Source organism: Schistocerca serialis, chromosome 7 (assembly GCF_023864345.2).
Source record: "Schistocerca serialis cubense isolate TAMUIC-IGC-003099 chromosome 7, iqSchSeri2.2, whole genome shotgun sequence".
In the NCBI taxonomy this organism is placed as follows: domain Eukaryota; kingdom Metazoa; phylum Arthropoda; class Insecta; order Orthoptera; family Acrididae; genus Schistocerca; species Schistocerca serialis.
Window position 1 is genome coordinate 467,633,228 of NC_064644.1, and position 21,403 is coordinate 467,654,630.

Genomic DNA, 21,403 nt, shown 5'->3' on the forward strand with positions numbered 1-21,403 from the left:
AATGTACAAATAATTTGTGAAGAGTTGTTGATAGCGAGGAGTCCGTTCACGTGTGCAGTCACTGTCTGGGAGATACTGCCAGCAGTCAGGAACCAACCATTTTCCCGTCATCTCTGAATAAGTAGTGAATGGACCTGCCTCTAAACCATGTGAGAAAATGAGTTTACACCGTCGGGAAGTAAATATCTGACACACACAGTGGTTACGGTTACTACAAGCCACACTACAAGTTGGGAAACGGGGCCAAATTTCTAGTAGTTTACTGTCGAGTTGAAATTTTCACACACAAATGTTTTATTCATATCTTATAGAAACCAGCAGTACGGCAATAAACAGCCTTTTAAACACGCCGCTAACAGCAATCAAGTAATTTACAGTAATGCAACAGTTTAAAAAAATTTTAAGAACGTTAGTAGACAGGCTACTAAAGTAAATACAGAACTTCGTTAATAAAGTAAGGTGAGGTAGTGAAGCTACCAACACCGCCATTAAAAAAAAAATCAAAGGTCTCAGCAAACACAGGATTACTGGCAATAAAGGAATGGAGGAATTTAAAAAGTTTTTAAACAAAATTGTCCTAGAATATCACTAGAACATAACAGATATGACGGACGTGTAAGGCGGCGACAAATCACCCACTCAGGGATGCTCAGGCTAGGCAGAACACTGACCAATTTAAATACGCCCGTAAACACAATTGCCACTCTCAGGTTGGTCACTGCACCGAGTTTTAGCCAGCGAAAACTTGTAATAAGATGGCCTAACTTGCGGACAGAATTAGAGCTCACCTCATGCAAGGAAACATTACACCACACAGTCCTGAATGAGCGACCACATGATCAACCAACAAGAAGCAAGAATTTACTCATAACACACCACAGAATAGCGAAACAAACTGCCAAAGCTACACCTCCCATCGGGCACTAACGAGAGGAGGAGGAAAGATCACTGTCTTCAATTAGACCGGTGCCGGGGACAGGAAACCCGGTCGCCGGAGGCCACAAGGCAGAAGAGACACTGGTTACGCAAACTTATTACTTAATGATTAAACCTTCCGCTAACTTAACTTGCAACTATGCTCTAACAGGCAGTACACGACCTCCGATGGCAAGGATCCACACATCAGACTGCGCACGCGTCGCCAGTGAACCCACACTCCACAGTCACGCGACAACAGCACAACACGCTCTGACACCGGAATTCACGTCTTCTCTGCAACGTTGACGGGTAGTGACCGCTCCTTCATGTTAGGTGTCTCCTTTTTAAACTCCAGAGTTGAAACGGAGGACTTAAAGAAGCTTGTTAACGTCCCACCGAGGTGAAACGAACAGCAACTACACGTGGAGCGATTCTGAATACAACCAACCCGCGCGGAGCTCTTCCGTCAACTCCACCCGCTCGTTACCCATAACCGACATACATCACGTGGCGACTCGATACAACCGACCACGCCTGTTCCGCGCTGACGAGCCACACTGCCCTCCCGTGTCCTCCAGACTCTCTCGGTGCATCACCCCTACTTCCGCGCCACCACACGAAGTTACCACCGGTCAAAATTCCCACTTCCTCCATAGCAGTTTCCCGGAAGCAAAAACGCAGATATCAATAGCAAAGGGAAAAGACAACCAAGCAGCCACTTAATGACAGACAACATATCAAACAGAGGAAGAAAAGGAAAACCAATGCAATTTAAATACAAGGTGTAGCACGAGTCGATACACGGCTCAATATCATTCGGGAATAGGAGTCGAGGGGCAATCGTGCGAGGCGGGGCGCCAAGGTAGGAGGTGAGTAGCTCCTGTACCAGCATCCATACGTCAAACACTGATCCACAAGTTTGAAACGATGTTCGTCAGGAGGTGGGTGACACTGCAGGCAGAGGGGAGAATCCGACAGTCCGATAGCTTGAAACCTGTGGCTCGCCACGTGTTTGTGGTTGGCAGCAGGATAACACTTTGCTTGAACCCGCGTAGGGAGCCACTTCGGCTATGTGTACAAGCCTCCCGGACAACGGCTTGATGAGGTTCGTATCCTTTAAGCTCGAACTTTATAATTCCCTCATATTCAGAGACAGTTGTTTCTTTCTATCATTGTTTTAGCCTTTCGAGGGACAATGTCATTGAGTTACAGAGTGTCTGGTTTCATAACATTGCCGGTATACTGCCTTACAATGTCCTTCAGACGTGCATACATGTCTTAAAAACATTGTAATATATTTCTCTTGGACCTAATAGCAGTTTCACCTGTGAAAGTCAGCTCTTTATATTAGTGCGCTACATTGCGTTGCAGTTCAGATTTTATTTTAAAAATGTGGCTATTCTGCAGTTACACCGGAGAATAATACAATATTTATAGGATGCAGCCACACCACGTCTAGTTGGGTAATATATAGAAAGTGTTGGTGCCAGAAGAATAACCAGATGCATGAGAAGAAGAGGGAGACGTAAATGAAGGACAAGAAAAAGTAGAAACCGAATACAGGGAAAAAAGACTAAAACGGGAATAATGGGCAAAAGACGAAAACGAAAGTAACGGGGAATAAGGGAAGATAGGGAAAAGAGTGAAATTCGCTGGTTCTCATCGCATGTGGGTCTTGCTTATAATATATTGATTCAACTGAGCCGACATGGGGATAAAAGGGCCAAAGACACACAAAAAAGAAAAGCTCTGCAAAAGTGTTAAACTTTAATAGAATATACATCATTAGTGGATCACAAATCTGGAACCAGATTATATACAGTTCATCGTGGAAGTTATCGATGGATTTTTGTCGATGTTGTAATTAATAATAGAACATTGTTTTTCAAATGAAACTTTTTACCTATATATATGTATATTATCCCCACACTTTGAGGGAGATACGTCGATTTCTTCAAACTGCCTTTTAAGGAAAGAGTCAAAAATCTGAGACTACCAGTGCTTTCGTATCATGATTAGCGCAATTAGTTCATGGAACTATATCCCACAAAATCTGATATGTAATAAACGTCAGTCACCTTCGGGCTAATTTCTAAATATGAAACTAAACGAAAAAAAAAAAAAAAACAGAGTAACATGATGAGAACTGATAATGAAAAGTAAAGTAAGAAGATTAGTTTAGGAAGAAGAGAATCATTTCAAACAGTTTTGTTTTGTCTCGAAAGGAAATGACAGACATCACCTTTCACTATATGAGAATTTTTCTTGTGATGGAAAAATATCCTTCTCTCTGAAGCAGTAAACGATGTACAGATCGAGCGTCTGCAGTCCATCTTAGATTGACAATAAGAGAGGACAATTCAACAGACTTACACTATTGTCCATTATGGTAGTGACACTACTAATGTGGCTTGCAAACAATGACAGATTGGCGTGAAAGGCTACATGCTTAGATATGAAATTGATTGGCATTTCAGCGAAACGGTACAAGTGGCTTAGCAGTACCGCTACCTGTGTTATGTATGTAAGGAAAACGTACGCAGTGGACTACTCACTCAGAAATCCGATTTGAACTTCTGTAAAGAGAAACTGCGGCGTCCCGTGTAAAAAGAAGAGACGTTTAAGTGCCTGTCAAGATTGCAGTTTCTCAATGCGTACTATTGCTGCTTGCGTTGGTTTTGATAAATAAGCCCGTATGGTAGCTTGTAAGAGGGGCAGGGGGTTGACTAGACTGGATGTGTTTTAATATTTTGGAAGATAAATGGCGGCTTCCAAGTATCAAAACAAAGCTGCAGTTATGACCCTGTTAGAAATCTGAGTAATACAGACTTTCACATATTAATAGTCACCACCAACGGCCCCATGCGACTAACGCCTGAAAAAACAGAATGAGACGTCCTGCTTAAGTCCGCAGGAGAGAACAGGTAGTGGGAATTCTGGAAAGGGGCCAAAAGGGGTCTGTCAGTTACACTCAAACACATATAACTTTATTTAGTTGTCCAAACAATACAGCAGAAATATTTGAACTTAGTTATCGGCTGAATAGGCCGCACTATCTTCTGCCTTACGGGCACAACCACTTATATTTAAAAACGGCTGAAAGCCATTAACTTAAAATTCAGACTCAAATCAGGAGGCCTCATGTAAGTAAGTTCAATAACTTGGTTGAAGGCCCAACAAGTCAAACACTTGAAAAGCAAACACATTAATTTGAAGATGGTTGAAGGCCCATGATTTAAGACTGCAGGTAAAATTAATTAAAAAAACACAAGGCAGAAGGCCTTGTCTTTAATTAGTCTGAAGGCCCCAAACAGTATGACACTTGAAAGACAAGAACTTTAATTTAAAACTGTTGAAGGCCTATTACTTAGAACAACTAAAACAATTTTTAGTAGGCAGAAGGCCCAAAGCTTTATCTTCAAACAATATTTTACACAGGTTGAAGGCCCAAACAATCTAAGATATAACAAGTAAGGAATTTAAATTTTAAAGTGACTGAGGGCCCATTATCGAAAAACACAACTACAAAAAATTTTCAAAAGGCAGAAGGGCCAAAGCTTTATCCAAAAAATATATTTTAAATGAGACTGAAGATCCAAACAATGCAAGATTTTACACGTTATGAACTTCCAATTTTAAAGCGGCTGAAGGCCCATTATATAAAAGCCAACTAAAAGCACACAAATGCAACCTCTGGCTATAAGCCATTAAAATACGCAATCAAGCACCAATAAGAAAAGGCAGTCCATCCAGCGGCCCTCAGAAGTATCCAGGGGTCGGTCTGCACTTGAAATATAAACGTTCGCTTAGGGGAGACAGATAGTCTGCCCAACCCAGAGACAGTCGACGGATCTACCGTCGACTGTGAGGAAAGGACACTGCCTGAATTTTACGTCAGCAGCCAGGGCAGATAACCGGAACGCTAACGGCCACAAGGCAGAAAATTCCGTTGGTACACTTGCACTTTAAATAACCAAAATACAGTTAAACTCCAGCGGATGGTGGCCAAACTTTCGCCAACTCGAACATTCCCTGTTTCTCACGGGAATACCCCCAACAGCCAACCATGAAAACCAACGGCACAATGTGAACAGTCTGGCTTCGGTAATTAAATCACCACTCAACTTTGATGTCCTGCGTCGGTGAGCCACGAACCCCGTATTTATCGGAACCGCTCCCACACACTCCAACACTGCGTAGAGACTGCCAGCAGGCCCGGCCCACTGTGCCGCGCGGAGATTTCCTGGCTGATCCACACCAACCGTCCTTCTCCACACATCAACACTGAGACATCACTAAAATAACTGAGCAGTCGATATCACAAGCTACACACAGTTTCACGAACACTTGCACGAAGGACTAAACAATACTAATGACAGCGACTGTGCAATAACAAGGACGAATCACGAGTCGGCACACGCAGGCAACCCATAAGAAATCGCTGGCCAACATACACGTCGTCCGACAAGACGACCGACCGACGACCACCCAAAGCGGTCCGCACTCAAGTCATATGTATCGGTAACCGTCGGGCAAGTCATGGCTGTCCGGACCTCACTGCAGCCGCGCCCCGACTGAACTTCTACCGCATGCTAAGTCAAAGAGTGCCAGGTCCGAACTGCACTGCTAGCGCCTCCCAACTCACTAGCAGATCCGAACTAACCCCGAACACATGACAACCGGGAAGTATTAGCAGTCTGCAAAGATAATACGCCAGGACTTATACCGATAAGCGACGCTGCTGCCGTTCACAGGCAGGCATGGGGTAACTCAGTGACACGAGTAATTGAAATTAACATAACGAGGTGGTAGTACAGTAAAAACAGGATGTCAAATGAGACATGAAACGAATACGAGCCACGCACGGCTCACAGAAATATCGTCAATCGGCCGTGAAAAATAGCACAGCCATGGCGGCTCGCTTTAAAGTCGATCTTTCATCGAAACCAGAATCTCTGGTTGGTCGACATACGAAGAATGCAGGTGACGCTCGGGGAGAGGAGAAGGAGTTTAGTGTTTTCACTTCCTGTCGACAAGGAGGTAATTAAAGACCGATCATAAGTTCGTATTCGGGAAATTGGCCTTGCCCATTCTGGTATTTGCCCGAACTGATTTAGGGAAATCATGGAAACCTAAATTAGGATGGCCGGACTCGGGATTGACCTGACGCTCGTGGAGAGATGGTGCTCGCGTAATGCAAGCTAGGTTTGTTCGCTGGAGTGGAGGAAGAGTCTGGCGAGAGATTTTCTGAGTGCCAGTGCTGGTGCGTGCCGCTCCGCGATTGCGTCCCGCGTGGTTCAGTTCCATCACCCTGAAAATGGACCATGGATTTCTCACACGTCACGTTGGGTGCGTGATTTTATATTCATCGGCCTTCCCTCTTGGTGTCTCGGGCCGAACTTGAAAGGAATGAAGATTATTGTTTTTGAAGCTAATCTCTCTCACTCCTTGTTCAGTGTTGCCTTGTCCTGACCTTTCACTTCTTCGTGGTGTGAAGGTAGCTTCTATATCACGATTGGAGCCTTGCTGCCTCGCCGAAATTCTAACACTTATATGTACGAAGTTCTGTTGTTCTTAAGACTACATGTGGGCGAATTAATTTAATCTTTGTGGGGCCCTCAACGACACGGTTATCAGCGCCCGTACAAATTCCAAAGCTTTTCACAGTACACTTTCGTCATTTTCCCGAATGAAGATGAAGTGATGAGTCCCCGGGTGGAGAAAATCCTCAACCTGGTCGGAAATCGAATCCCGGACCCTATGAGCCGGCCGCTGTGGCCGAACGATTCTAGGCGCTACAGTCCGGAACCACGCTGCTGCTACGGTCGCAGGTTCGAATCCTGCCTCCGGCATGGATGTGTGTAATGTCCTTTGGTTAGTTAGGTTTAAGTAGATCAAAGTTAGGGGCGTGACAACCTCAGATGTTAAGCCCCACAGTGCGTGGACCCATTTGATTTGATCATGTGATCCAGAAGCAACAACGCTAGCCACTAGACCTAAAATGGTTCAAATGGCTATGAGCGCTATGGGACTTAACATCTGAGGTCATCAGTCCCCTAGACGTGACCTACCTAAACCTAAATAACCTAAGGACATCACATACATCCATGCCCGAGGTAAGATTCGAATCTGCGATCGTAGTGGTCGCGCGGTTCCAGACTGAAGCGCCTAGAACCGCTCGGCCACAGCGGCCGGCCGCCACTACACCACAAGCTGCTTAATCCTGAGAGCACTTTGCATTCATAAGGAACTGATGTGTGTTTTAGTACGATTTAGTGCTGTCCACAGAGCATGCTTAGTGTAAGGTGTGTCCTACGTCACCGTGCGGCTGTGCTGGTTGATGTCCAGAGTGTGTTATTTATCTGTGTGCTTGCTGGTGGGAGAGACACAAACTGTAAGCTGGTGGAATTTTCACTTCTCCCGATTTCTAAATTTTACTGAATACTAATCAGTGGAGAATGCCCCTCGGGAACCTGAGTTGTTTGTAGTGTTCCATTTAATGGAGCTGACTCCATTGCAGCGGTGTACCGTAGGTCTCTAGAAGAGCGTAGCGTTCCAGAGAATTGGAAAAGGGCACTGGTCATCCCCGTTTTCAAGAGCGGTCGTCGAACAGATGTGCAGAACTATAGACCTACATCTCTAACGTCGATCAGTTGTAGAATTTTGGAACACGTATTATGTTCGAGTATAATGACTTTTCTGGAGACTAGAAATCTACTCTGTAGGAATCAGCATGGGTTTCGAAAAAGACGGTCGTGTGAAACCCAGCTCGCGCTATTCGTCCACGAGACTCGGAGGGCCGTAGACACGGGTTCTCAGGTAGATGCCGTGTTTCTTGACTTCCGCAAGGCTTCGATACAGTTCCCCACAGTCGTTTAATGAACAAAGTATGAGCATATGGGCTATCAGACTAATTATGTGATTGGATTGAAGAGTTCCTAGATAACAGAACGTAGCATGTCATTCTCAATGGAGAGAAGTCTTCCGAAGTAAGAGTGATTTCAAGTGTGCCGCAGGGGAGTGTCATAGGACCGTTGTTATTCACAATATACATAAATGACCTTGTGGATGACATCGGAAGTTCACTGAGGCTTTTTGCTGATGATACTGCGATGTATCGAGAGGTTGTAACAATGGAAAATTGTACTGAAATGCAGGAGAATCTGCAGCGAATTGACGCATGGTGCAGGGAATGGCAATTGAATCTCAATGTAGACAAGTGTAATGTGCTGCGAATACATAGAAAGATAGATCTCTTATCATTTAGCTACAAAATAGCAGGTCAGCAACTGGAAGCAGTTAATTCCATAAATTATCTGGGAGTACGCATTAGGCGTGATTTAAAATGGAATGATCATATAAAGTTGATCGTCGGTAAAGCAGATGCCAGACTGAGATTCATTGGAAGAATCCTAAGGAAATGCAATGCGAAAACAAAGGAAGTAGGTTACAGTACGCTTGTTCGCCCACTGCTTGAATACTGCTCAGCGGTGTGGGATCCTTACCAGGTAGGGTTGATAGAAGAGATAGAGAAGATCCAACGGAGGGCAGCGCGCTTCGTTACAGGATCATTTAGTAATCGGGAAAGCGTTACGGAGATGATAGATAAACTCCAGTGGAAGACTCTGCAGTAGAGACGCTCAGTAGCTCGGTACGGGCTTTTGTTCAAGTTTCGAGAACATACCTACACCGAAGAGTCAAGCAGTATCTTGCTCCCTCCCACGTACATCTCGCGAAGAGACCACGAGGATAAAATCAGAGAGCCCACACAGAAGCATACCGACAATCCTTCTTTCCATGAACAATACGAGACTGGAATAGAAGGGAGAACCGATAGAGGTACTCAGGGTACCCTCCGCCACACACCGTCAGGTGGCTTGCGGCGTATGGATGTAGATGTAGATGCAGACTTAGTATCTTTATTGCAACAGAATACTTGTTGTATTTATTTATAATTTTTGTGTCGCGTAGGATGAAAATTGTTTGTACGGTCTTGTTTCCTTACGTTTGTTAGCCGGCACTTGCTACTAAGTTAACTGAAGTGTAGTCATCGTTGTATTTCTGCTGTTAACTTACTACTTTGTCCGTCTTAGATGTAAATATTGAGCACGATGCTTTGGTTAACATTACTGTACTTTTTTTCGCTCTTTTATGTGAAGCTCTAATATTTGTATCTTAACGAACAAAATTTTCTGCTTCTCAGGTGCACCTTTCGTATTTCTTATTGAAGTTCGGCTGAAGTATTCGAGCCGTCGGAGAAAACTCGGGTCTCCTCGTAGCATTTGGTCCGTTTCACCGGCTTCCTGGTTTCCGTGAAGGTAACATATACATCTGAAATTCTGGATACTGAGTGTAACAATGGCGAGGTGTTCCCAGTCTGTACATAGAGCTTATCTCAATGTGCGGATTCCATAGCCAAGTTAAGTTTATTGTCAAAAATTACTGTGCACACTTTTGGTTCCGTGGCTCTGAGATCTGATGCAATAGCTGTACGTGCTATCTTGTCAGATTGTGATGCGTCTCCTGTTTAGCGAACCAGGGAAATAACTTGTTCAACTTACCAAATTCTTTAAAAGTAAAATTTTAATACTGAGTTTTTTTAAAAATTTCTTCCTTGTTGTAAAGTTTGTGGCAGTTAATTATTATTAGGGCCTCTTTGGATTGGCCCTAATTAGTTACTTGTTTTGTGTCTTTGGAGGGTCACTTATTTCCTAAAGATATATTGAATGCTTAAGAGATTGTGAAAATAAATCCTTCTCAAAATAGTGCCCTGATAAAGGAAATATTTTCATGAGTATTATAGTGTTTATTGGTTTTAACCTCTTTGGACATATGTTGTGCCATAATTAGAAGGTTATTTATATTGTTTCTTATTAGTTTTGTAGAACAACACTGTCTAGCTTTAAACTGTTTCCTTGTTGTTAGATCTGGGTGAGTTGACAATTTGACTTAGCCCTTTCAGTTTTCTTATCACTCAGTCACCATTGCTGATTCCTGAGACTCGTTCTTTATGTAATAAAAACACGTTTATATTTTTGATGAATGTTGCTGAAGAGAAAACTCTGAGGTCCAGTCTTTCCATTTGGGCCCTTTTCCGGAAATTCTTAGGCCGTGAAAAACTTTATCAGTCATATCTCATACATTATGTCATCAAAAGTGTCCAGACACCCACAAAAACATAGGTTTTTCATATTAGGTGCATTGTGCTGCCACATACTACCAGGTACTCCATATCAGCGACCTCAGTAGTCATTAGACATTATGAGAGAGCAGAATGGGGCGCTCCGCGGAACTCACGGACGTCGATCGTGGTCAGGTGATTGGGTGTCACTTGTGTCGTACGGCTGTACGCGAGATTTCCACGCTCCTAGACACCCCTACATCCACTGTTTCCGATGTGATAGTGAAGTGGAAACGTGAGGGGACACGTACAGCAATAAAAGCGTACAGGCCAACCTCGTCCATTACCTGAAGAGACCGCCAACAGATGAAGAGGGTCGTAATGTGTAATAGGCAGACATCTATCCAGACCATCACACAGGAATTAAGAACTTCATCAGGATCCACTGCAAGTACTATGACAGCTAGGCGGGAGGTGAGAAAACTGGGATTCCATGGTCTAGCTGCAGCTCATAAGCCACATATCACGCCGCTAAATGCCAAACGACACCTCGCTTGGTGTAAGGAGCGTAATCATTGGACGATTGAACAGTGGAGAAACGTTGTGTGGTGTGACGAATCACGGTACACAATGTGGCGATCCGACGGCAGGGTGTGGGTATGGCAAATGCCTGGTGAATGTCATTTGCCAGCATGAGTGGTGCCAACAGTAGAATTCGGAGGCGGTGGTGTTACGGTGTGGTCTTGTTTTTCATAGAGGGGGCGGGCACCCCTTGTTGTTTAGCGTGGCACTATCACAGCACAGGCCTACATTAATGTTTTAAGCAGCTTTTGCTTCCCACTGTTGAAGAGCAATTCGGAGATGGCGATTGCATCTTTCAACACGATCGAGCACCTGTTCATAGTGCACGACCTGAGTCGGAATGATAACACGGCAATCACATCCCTGTAATGGACTGGCTTGCACAGAGTCCCACCTGAATCCTAATGAACACCTTCGGTTGGGTTGGGTTGTTTCGGGGAGGAGACCAGACAGCAAGGCCATCGGTCTCATCGGGGTAGGAAAGGACAGGGAAGGAAGTCGGCCGTGCCCTTTCAAAGCAACCATCCCGGCATTTGCCTGGGGCGATTTAGGGAAATCACGGGAAACCTAAATCAGGATAGCCGGACGCGGGAGTGAACTGTCGTCCTCCCGAATGCGAGTCCAGTGTGCTAGCCACTGCGCAACCTTGCTCGGTGGAACACCTTTGTGATGTTTTGTAAGGCCGACTTCGTGCCAGGCCTCACTGACCGACGTCACAGTCCTGAGTGCAGCACTTCGTGAATAATGGGCTGCCAATCCCCAAGAAAATTTCCAGCATCTGATTGAAGGTATGCCTGCGAGAGTGGAAGCTGTCATCAAGGCTAAGGGTGGGCCAACACCACACTGAATTCCAGCGTTCCCGTGGAGGGTGCCACGAACTTGTCATTTTCAGCCAGGTGTCCGGGTACTTTTGATCACATAGTGTACTTTTGAATCAGAAAATCGGCTCTTTGCAGCAAGACAACTACCCATATCAACAATGCAACGATAAAAGTTGCACCACACATAGTTGTGGTTTTCCCTTACATGGCAACAGAGAAGGACGAGCAGAATCCTAGTTTCTGCATTCATTTGGGTCATATCCGAGGAGAATCAACGTTGCCAGATTGCATTCATCATCATACCAACTTCATATCTCACATTACGGGGTTCCATTGTTACACAAAACTTTAACTGGTGATTATCACGTTTCTGACGAGCTAAGACCGGTGTTTGTACCCTATCTCCACAACGTTATCTTTCAACAAGATAATGCAAGACCTCAAGTACTCCGTGCCGTCCTGACTTACATGATACAGAAGAAGTTTCACTGTTGCCCTCGCTTCTCATCTTGAGAAAATATCTGGTCACGAGTTACTAACAGACTGCTACACAACCACTTGCTTGCCACTATAACTCATGAACTCTGACAAATAGTTGAAACATCTTGGAATGAAGTACCCACGTCTGTCAACCAAACACTCTGTGACGCGGCACCCAGTTGGATATGAGCAACTATGACTGTCGGAGGTAGCAGATAAGTATTCTAAATTTCGCAGCCTCTACTCCCCCAAATGTAAGCCTAAATCAGCGATAAATATAATTATTTGTTCTTCCTACATCAATGTACAAACACAATAAGTAAGTTTTGTTGATACATATAACTGCTACCGAGAAACATCTGCAAGAAAAATTTGAGCACCTCAAAAGAGCTTTTAAAGGTGATGGCTCTCCACCATGGAAAATGTGCAAGGCTTTACAAATTCATACCGAAGGTGAATGTCCCACCTCAAGAAACTGAAAGAGAAAGATCCTTCGGTTCATGCGGCACCTCTCTTTTAAAACAGGCCGTATTCTCCGAAAGTCATTTTCTACAAGCACCTAAGATAGTCACACCTGTTGCCACAATAAAGGTTACTTGATTCTATGCACATGAGGCTTGTGTGAGACTTCCCTGGCACTGTGGATTGTCTTATACGGACATGACGTACAGCTCAGAGAATGTTGCATGCAGCCTCCACACTATGCTTTATCACTATGGTCTGATAAATCTCGCATGGATGAGCACAGCAATCAGGTAGCACACACTATGGACTTAGAGAACGACTAGAATTTATCGTCTGCCTTGCAGGGCCGCGTGTTATGCGGTGGTATCGGAATGCATTCCAGTTGGCATACGAATAGATGGGCGTGGCTGGGAAGAGAGAGTGGGAAGAGGAGATGGACAGACAGACAGGGGGAAGGAGAAGATGTGTGCAACCTATGTGACAAATGTGTACCATGCACTATCGAGTCGTGGGTGAAAAGTTATTATAGTCTTGTGTGTGTGAAATTTCTCAGAGGACTTTAAACATTTGACTGACAGAATATTATTTTTTTAAGCAATTATATACACTGAAACTTCCTGGCGGATTAAATCTGTGTGCCGGACCGAGACACGAACTCGTGACCTTTGCCTTTCTCGGGCAAGTGCTCTACCAACTGTGCTACCCAAGCACGACTCACGCCCCGTCCTCACAGCTTTAATTCCGCCAGTACCTCGTCTCCTACTTTCCAAACTTCACAGAAGCTCTCCTGCGAACCTTGCAGAACTAGCACTCCTGGAAGAAAGGATATTTCGGAGACATGGCTTAGCCACAGCCTGGGGGTTGTTTCTAGAATGAAATTTTCACTCTACAGCGGAGTGTGCGCTGATATGAAACTTCCTGGGGGATTAAAACTGTGTGCCGGACCGAGACTCGAACTCGGGACCTTTGGTCTTGTAGAGCACGTTGAGTTTCAGGGGCAGCGTGTGGGCAGCATTATCGTGTTCCGACAACGCATCACCTTCCTGTTACAATAACGGAAAAAGAACAGAACAGGTATAGTAAAATTCAGCACGTACCGAGCGCAGGATAGCGCCGCCCCCCCCCCCCCTCCGCCCCCGGAAACAACAAAGGTCAACGAGAATTGTAGCTTATCGTATTCCAGATTATATGGCCTGGAGAGCCTGGAGTGGGGCCAGTGTGACGGATGCAATCTACGAGACAGCGCTCACCAGCATTACATCACTTGCGTGTAGGCAGAATCTTTCATTGCTGAAGACCAGGAGCACCATTGCATCTCCCAAGTGATTCTCTGATGCACAATCGAATCGTACATGTCGGTTCTGTGGTGCGAGCGGAAGACAGGCCAGAGGTTCAAAAAATGGCTCTGAGCACTATGGGACTTAACATCTGAGGTCATCAATCAGCTAGAACTTAGAACTACTTAAACCTAACTAACCTAAGGACATCACACACATCCATGCCCGAGGCAGGATTCGAACCTGCGACCGTAGCGGTCGCGCGGGTCCAGACCGAACCCCTAGAACCACCCGACCACATCGGCTGGCACGGGCCAGAGGTGTGCGTGCTCTATCCCACTGCTAACAACCGATTCGCGGAAGTTCGTGTTGACACATCTGGGCTCACAAGCCATCTTATTTGTGCTGTGCTAGCTGTACGATATGCCACTACTACCTTTACAATAGAACAACCCTGTTCGGTTTGTGCTGCGTAGACGTCGAGAACCGCGTCTACGAATATGAAAATGATCACGTGACCACTGTTACCAGCATCGTTGCACAACTGATACAGCATGTCCAATTTGAGTGTCAATTGTCCGCAAAGGCAATCCCGACACCCGGAAGGCCACAATTTGATTGCTACAAACTCGCTCGTTTGGCTATTGAGGCACGAGTGTATCTCCGTAGCATGGTTACCCGCTTGCTTCAGACGTCTGCACCAGAATGATCCTTCTGGCTGTAAGCATTGCCTATGACAGGTTATATATAGATGGTGCTCTGATAGCTATGCCATTACGCCATCAGCTGACGGACGAAACTGAAACCAGTATTAATGTATCTACTATGTTGCAGATGGCATATGCATATGACGTCTTCGAATCAGAATCTACGTCGTCTTTCCAGGTGTACTAATTTTACACTACTGGCCATTAAAATTGCTACACCTAGAACAAATACAAATGATAAAAAGTATTCATTCGACTACTGTATTATACTAGAACTGACATATGATTACATTTTCACGCAATTTGGGTGCATAGATTCTGAGAAATCAGTACCCAGAACAACCACCTCTGGCCATAATAACGGCCTTGATACGCCTGGGCATTGAGTCAAAGCTTGGGTGGCGTGTACTGGTAAAGCTGCCCATGCAGCTTCAACACGATACCACAGTCTGTCAAGAGTAGTGACTGGGGTATTGTGCCCAGTTGCTTGGCCACTATTAACCAGACGTTTTTAATTGGTGAGAGATCTGGAGAACCAACTGGCAAGGGCAGCAGTCGAACATTTTCTGTATCCAGAAAGGCCCGTACAGGATCTGCAACATGCGGTCGTGCATTATCCTGCTGAAATGTAGGGTTTCACAGGGATCGAATGAAGGGTAGAGCCAGGGGTCGTAACACATCTGAAATGTAACGTCCACTGTTCAAAGTGCCGTCAATGCGAACAAGAGTGAACTGAGACGTGTAACTAATGGAATGGCACCCCATACCGTCGCGCCGGGTGATTCGCCAGTATGGAGATGACGAATACACGATTCCAATTTGCGTTCACCGCGATGTGCCAAACACGGATGCGACCACCATGATGCTGTAAACAGAACCTGGATTCATCCGAAAAAATGACGTTTTGCCATTCGTGCACCCAAGTTCGTCGTTGAGTACACCATCGCAGGCACTCCTGTCTGTGATGCAGCGTCAAGGGTAACCGCAGCCAAGTCTCCGAGCTGATAGTCCATGCTGCTGCAAACGTCGTCGAACTGTTCATGCACATGGTTGTTGTCTTGCAAACGTCCCCATCAGTTGACTCATGTATCGAGACTTGGCTGCACGATCCGTTACAGCCCTGCGGATAAGATGCCTGTCTTCTCGATTGCTAGTGATACGAGGCCGTTGGCATCCAGCACGACGTTCCGTATTACCCTCCTGAACCCACCGATTCCATATTCTGCTAGCAGTCATTGGATCTCGATCAACGCCAGCAGCAGTGTCGCGATATGATAAACCGCAATCACGATAGGCTACAATCCGACCTTTTTTCAATGCCGAAAGCGTGATGGTATGCATTTTTTCTCCTTTCACGAGGCATCACAACAACGTTTCACCATGCAATGCTGGTCGACTGCTGATTGTGTATGAGAAATCGGTTGGAAACTTTCCTCATGTCGGCATGTTTAGGGTGTCGCCACCGGCGTCAACCTTGTGTGAATGCTCTGAAAATATAATCATTTGGATATCACAGTGTCTTCTTCCTATCGGTTAAATTTCGCGTCTGTAGCACGTCATCTTCGTGGTGTAGCAATTAATTTTAATGGCCAGTAGTGTAATTTACCGGCAGCATATGTTCAAAATCCACTGTGACGTTTTACACATACAAGAATAAATGCGAGAAGACAATTATTTAACTGAATATAAATTTTTTATGTAACACGTTTTTAAATCAGACTAATACCTATAAAATGAGTCAGGAACCTTCTTTTTTTTACACCAATGACAATATCTCCAAGGTTTGTAACGGAAAACATGGGGCGCATGTTACGAATAATATTTGGGAAGGGGAACTACTCGTGCATCGGTAATGTGCTGGATGTGCCCCACGTTTTATGTTAGAGAATATGGAAGAATTGCCACAGCTATTAAAAATTCACAGCACTATTTGTATTGGCTTAGGGATCTGTATGGTTCTAGAAGAAATTACTTTTTACTTATTAAACTGATTTTAAAAAGTTTGTTGTGTTAAAAATTTATTTTTGTTCAAAAGTTATCTCTACGTGATGTGACTCGCCTGGCTAGTGGTAGGTTCTGCAAACGCCACGACGCTTATTACGAATCAGAAGTTGGAGTCCACTTACGTGTGTCATTTCTGTTTATGTCCTACAATTATTATTTAATCGTCTTCTGTAACAACAAAGGTACATATCAACTATCTTCTATAAGGTAGACGGGAACATTTTATGCTCAGTCTTTACGGCTCGCTCTGAAGATGGCTGAATGATTTACTGCCGAATTATTAGCAGCGAAAAATAAATCAGTTTCTGGCTGATTTCCTTTACTTTTATGGATCGACTTATACGCCCTGCTAATTCGCTCCGCTATAAATTTCGGTCCTTTATTGCTATAACTGGCACACTTTATGTTTGTCGATTACAACGCCATGCACCGCGAATGGAAAACAACAATTTGAGTATACCGTACGTATTTTTTAGCGTAGCATCTGAATTCGCAATAAAAAGGGGGTTTCTCATTAGAAAATATTAATTTGACCACGCCCACTCTGAACGGGAGGTTAGGAGGTAGCGAGTTGCAGCCCAAAGAGATGTCCTTATTATTGATATTAATTTTACACGTAGAACAAGTTCTTCGTACGATGTGTCGTTTTCTAGACATTCAACTGTCTCAAGTTAAAAGAAACACCTTGTATGTGTTTCATTTGCACTTCACAGATATGGAACCGGACACAATCAAGATTATTCTGGAACTTACTGACATGCTTTCATCGATTTTTTAAATTAGTTAATGGTGATTAAAACATCCTGTTTTAACAGGGGAAAAGGAATTTCTGGGTCCAGCGACGCACATCGCACCGTTATCAACATCTCCGACAAAGAAATTGATGACGTTACCATATTAGAAACTTGCTGGCGGCCAAGAAACGCTGGGCTTGGCGACAGACATGCACGCATCTTAATGCTTCACTGCCTATTAACTCCTACGAGTACTGGTCAGCCTTCCACAGCCTTACTGGCACGAAACTTTCTCCCCACTATCCTCTCCTACACGATGACCGCCCGTTCCCAGACAATACCAGTAAGGACAATCATTTTGCCTCCCACCTGTGACGTCCTTTCCGTCCCTGACGATCCCCGGTTTGATTACTCCCTCTCCCTGACATCCAGGACCGCACTGACACATCTCTCCTCCCACTTGCTCCAAGCTTCCAGGACTTCGGGGCCACACTACCATCCGATCTCAACACCCCCATCGTCACACAAGACATCGTCACCACGCTACTCACCAAAGGCAACACGGCTCCCTGTCACGATCGTATTACATACCATCAAAGAAGCCCCCCCTCTCCTTCCTTACTGTTGTAGCCACTCTCTATAATGTTATCCTCTCCACCGGCTTCTTCCCCAACCTGTGGAAAGACTTCTCGGATCCTAATGTTTCGCAAACCTGCCAAACACCCTTCCGACACCTCCTCCTATCGCCCTATCAGTCTACATCAGTCTTCAGTAAGTTCCTGGAGTCCATCCTTACCCGCCACATTCTCCACCACCTCCACCAGCACCGCCTCCTTCCCTTGACACAATGTGGCCTCCAACCTTCCTTCTCTGTCGATGATCTCGTCCTCTGCCTGACACCTCTCCTTTCCACTCACCTCATATCCCGTCGCTCCGCCATCTTTGTGTCCCTTGACCTTGAACGCGCCTACAACCGTGTATGGCATCCTGGCCTCCTTTTCATACTCCAGACTTATGCCCTCGCTATCAACTATGTTCGCTTCCTTCCTCTCTCACCGCCCCCCTATGTTACCATCCACAGCTCTAACTCATACATTCTACCACTCTGCAGGCATGCTCCAATGCTCCGCCATTTCCCCTCTCCTCTACCTCTTAAACATGGTGGACATGCTGCAGTCCCCACCACCTGTCCATCTCTAGCAATACGCTGATGACACTGCCTTTCACGCTCTTGCCCCCTCCCACCAACGTTCCCAGTGCCTCCTCCAGTCCCACCTTGACCTGTTCACCACATGGCGCAACCAATGGCACCTTAAAATCAATCCCTGCAAGACCCAGGTAACCATCATAGGCCACACCACCCCCTCCTTCTACCTCCTAGATTTCAACCTTACCATCTATGCCACCCCATTGCCCTCACTCCTATCCTCAAGTACCTTGGCATCTTCCTCGACCACAGCCTGTCCTGGACCCCCTATCTCCACACAGTCCAAGCCAAGGCACGCAACCATCTCCATCTCCTCAAACTCCTCTCTGGTCGAACATGGGGTTAGACCATTCCACTATCACACATACCTGTAAGTCCCTCATCTGCCCCATCCTATGTTATGCCCACCCCACTTGGATCTCTGACCCCCCCCCCCATCTACTACAAATCCCTCCAAATCCTTGAGCGCTATCTACTCCACCTGACTTATTGCATCCATCCCCCCCCCCCACCCCCACATGGATCCTATATGATCTCATTCCCTTCCCCCAATCTCCTCCTGTTCCTAGAATTAATATAGATCCTATATGTCTCCTGCAAACTGTATCCCCCGTCCTTATGTTTCTCCCATCCTCTCCCACCCTAGCTCACTGCTGCACCTGTACCTCATTGTCCCGCCTGGTATCCATCTCCACATGCTCCATACCCTCGCCCAAAGTTGCTGCTGCCAACTCCCCCTCCTGGATGATGCCGACATGCCTTCCATCTATCCCTCCTACCAGATCTAATTCCTTCTTCTTCCCCCCCCCCCTGCTCAAGGCTCCCTCTCTCCTTCCCTCTTCCCCTTCCGTTCTTCCCCCTTTTCCCCTGCGAAATACCTTCTTTTCCCTTCCACCCTCCCATCCTCCTGGACTTCCAGCTCCTTTCCTTCTCCCTTCCACTGACCCCTCCTACCCCCCTCCTGGTTTCCCCCTGCCGTCTCTCCCCCATTTTCCTTTCCCACTCCTCCATTCATCCGGTGGTAGGTCCCCTTCGATGCAGTGATTTTTAACGTTTTCGTTGTGGTGTCAATGTTACTCCAATGCTGTATGCAGTGCTACGTTCCACCAGCAGTGTTGCCATCATCATTCATTGGTGTTCCCACTTTGGTGTTTCTTTGTTTTCGTGTCGATTCACAGTGTTTATTCTCTGTATGTGTGTGTGGTTCTCGTCTATGTTATTTTTGAATCTACCGTTTACATTCACCTATTTTTGTTCTTGTTTATTCATCACTTATATGTTTTTTCTCATTTGACTATGATTTTTCTGTAACTCTCTTGGCTGAAGAGCGGCGTATTGTGCTGCTGCCAACCTGCCCATTTCGGGGAGTGAAATAACAGTCAGTTATAGCCCTGACGAAGATGACGATGCTTGGGATTTTATCCAAATTTGACGCTGCAAGTAAACTGAGAACTTTTTAGCCTAGAGTGTTGATGCCAAGATCATAGAAGGGGCGTGGGGAGCGATAGAGAAGGCGATCAGAAGCTATATAGACCCAAATAAGAAAAGCCTTGTAAATTTACCACCACTCTCCTCCGACATTCCTCTTCTGGCTCCTCTCTGAAGACCCATCTACTATAGACCACATCCTTTAGCATGTAGCCTAACGTAACACCTTAAACACATAGTAGGGCCTTCCTGATCTCAAGCCTCTCGTTGCCACAAATGCCTCATCTACCATGACCATTCAGTTCCAGACTATAGAAATTCACCCGCCTGCTTCCACTGAAAAAAAGAAATAAAAATTTAACTACTGCATCCCATCTCATTCAACCTGCTCCTTCAGGTTTAAAGTTATACTCTCTCCAGCTACACACTGACCGTCCCAAACCTCCCAACACACCACTTCAACCATGCAACTCTCTTCACGTCCTGTTCCAAACGTTGAAGACATATTCCGCTTCATTACCACTGTCATTCATAATACCCATCAATTCGACAACTGGTTGCCCGTTAGGTGTTCTATTTAAGTATTCTCAGAACCACTCCCTGTTTTCCCATGTAAACATCCTCTTCTAATCTCTCCTACCTAACGTTGTGCAGCATGTCAGATTCCAAAGCACCTATCTTCAAGCAGCAGCATAGCTAGATCGCTCCCTTCACCACAGCCTTCACTAACCACACATAATAATATTGTTTTCTTCTCTATAGCTCCAGCGTCAGCTCGCTTTCGACATCCGCTATCCACTGTTATATATTGTTACGTACGTCAGCATCATCTTTTTCATCTCTTCGCCTGCGAATAGTTCGCCATACAACGTCGATTTCATCGCATCTGATGACGTTCTTTATTATTATCAGCCGTTTCTCAGCTTTATACCAGCTTCGCGTTTCACGCACTATATGCTACGTCGCTAGTTCAAAATTGTTCAAATGGCTCTGAGCACTATGGGACTGAGGTCATCAGTCCCCTAGAACTTAGAACTACTTAAACTGAACTAACCTAAGGACATCACACACATCCATGCCCGAGGCAGGATTCGAACCTGCGACCGTAGCGCTCGTGCGGCACCAGACTGTAGCGCCCAGAACCGCTCTGCCACTCTGGCCGGCTACATCGCTAGTTCAGCACGATCCCGCACGTCGGAATAAAATAACAATCAAGAAAAACACTGTTTGTGTGTGTGTGTGTGCGTGTGTGTGTGTGTGTGATAAGTCTCTGTTCTAAGGCAGCACGAAATACTTCGTAAATATGACACATATCACCGACGAAGCTGTAAACATAACTACTGGGTGGTTTTAATGGAAGTGTGGGCAGTAATTATTAAACGGCAGGGAAACTTGGTAGATGCGCTAATGCCTTAAAGCGGAGCCGATTTACGCATGAAAAGTAATTAGTTCCAGTTTTAGACACCAAGTGCAAGTTTGGCGCTGTACACTGTTTCCATGGCGCTATGACATGCACGCTGTCATTTGACAAGCCGTAACGTGAGTACACAGTACGTTGTATGTGAACAGCAGCAGTTACAATCCTGAATTGAGAAACTATCAGCAACTGAAATATCTGAGCCGGCCTGGGTGACCGAGCGGTTCTAGGCGCTACAGTCT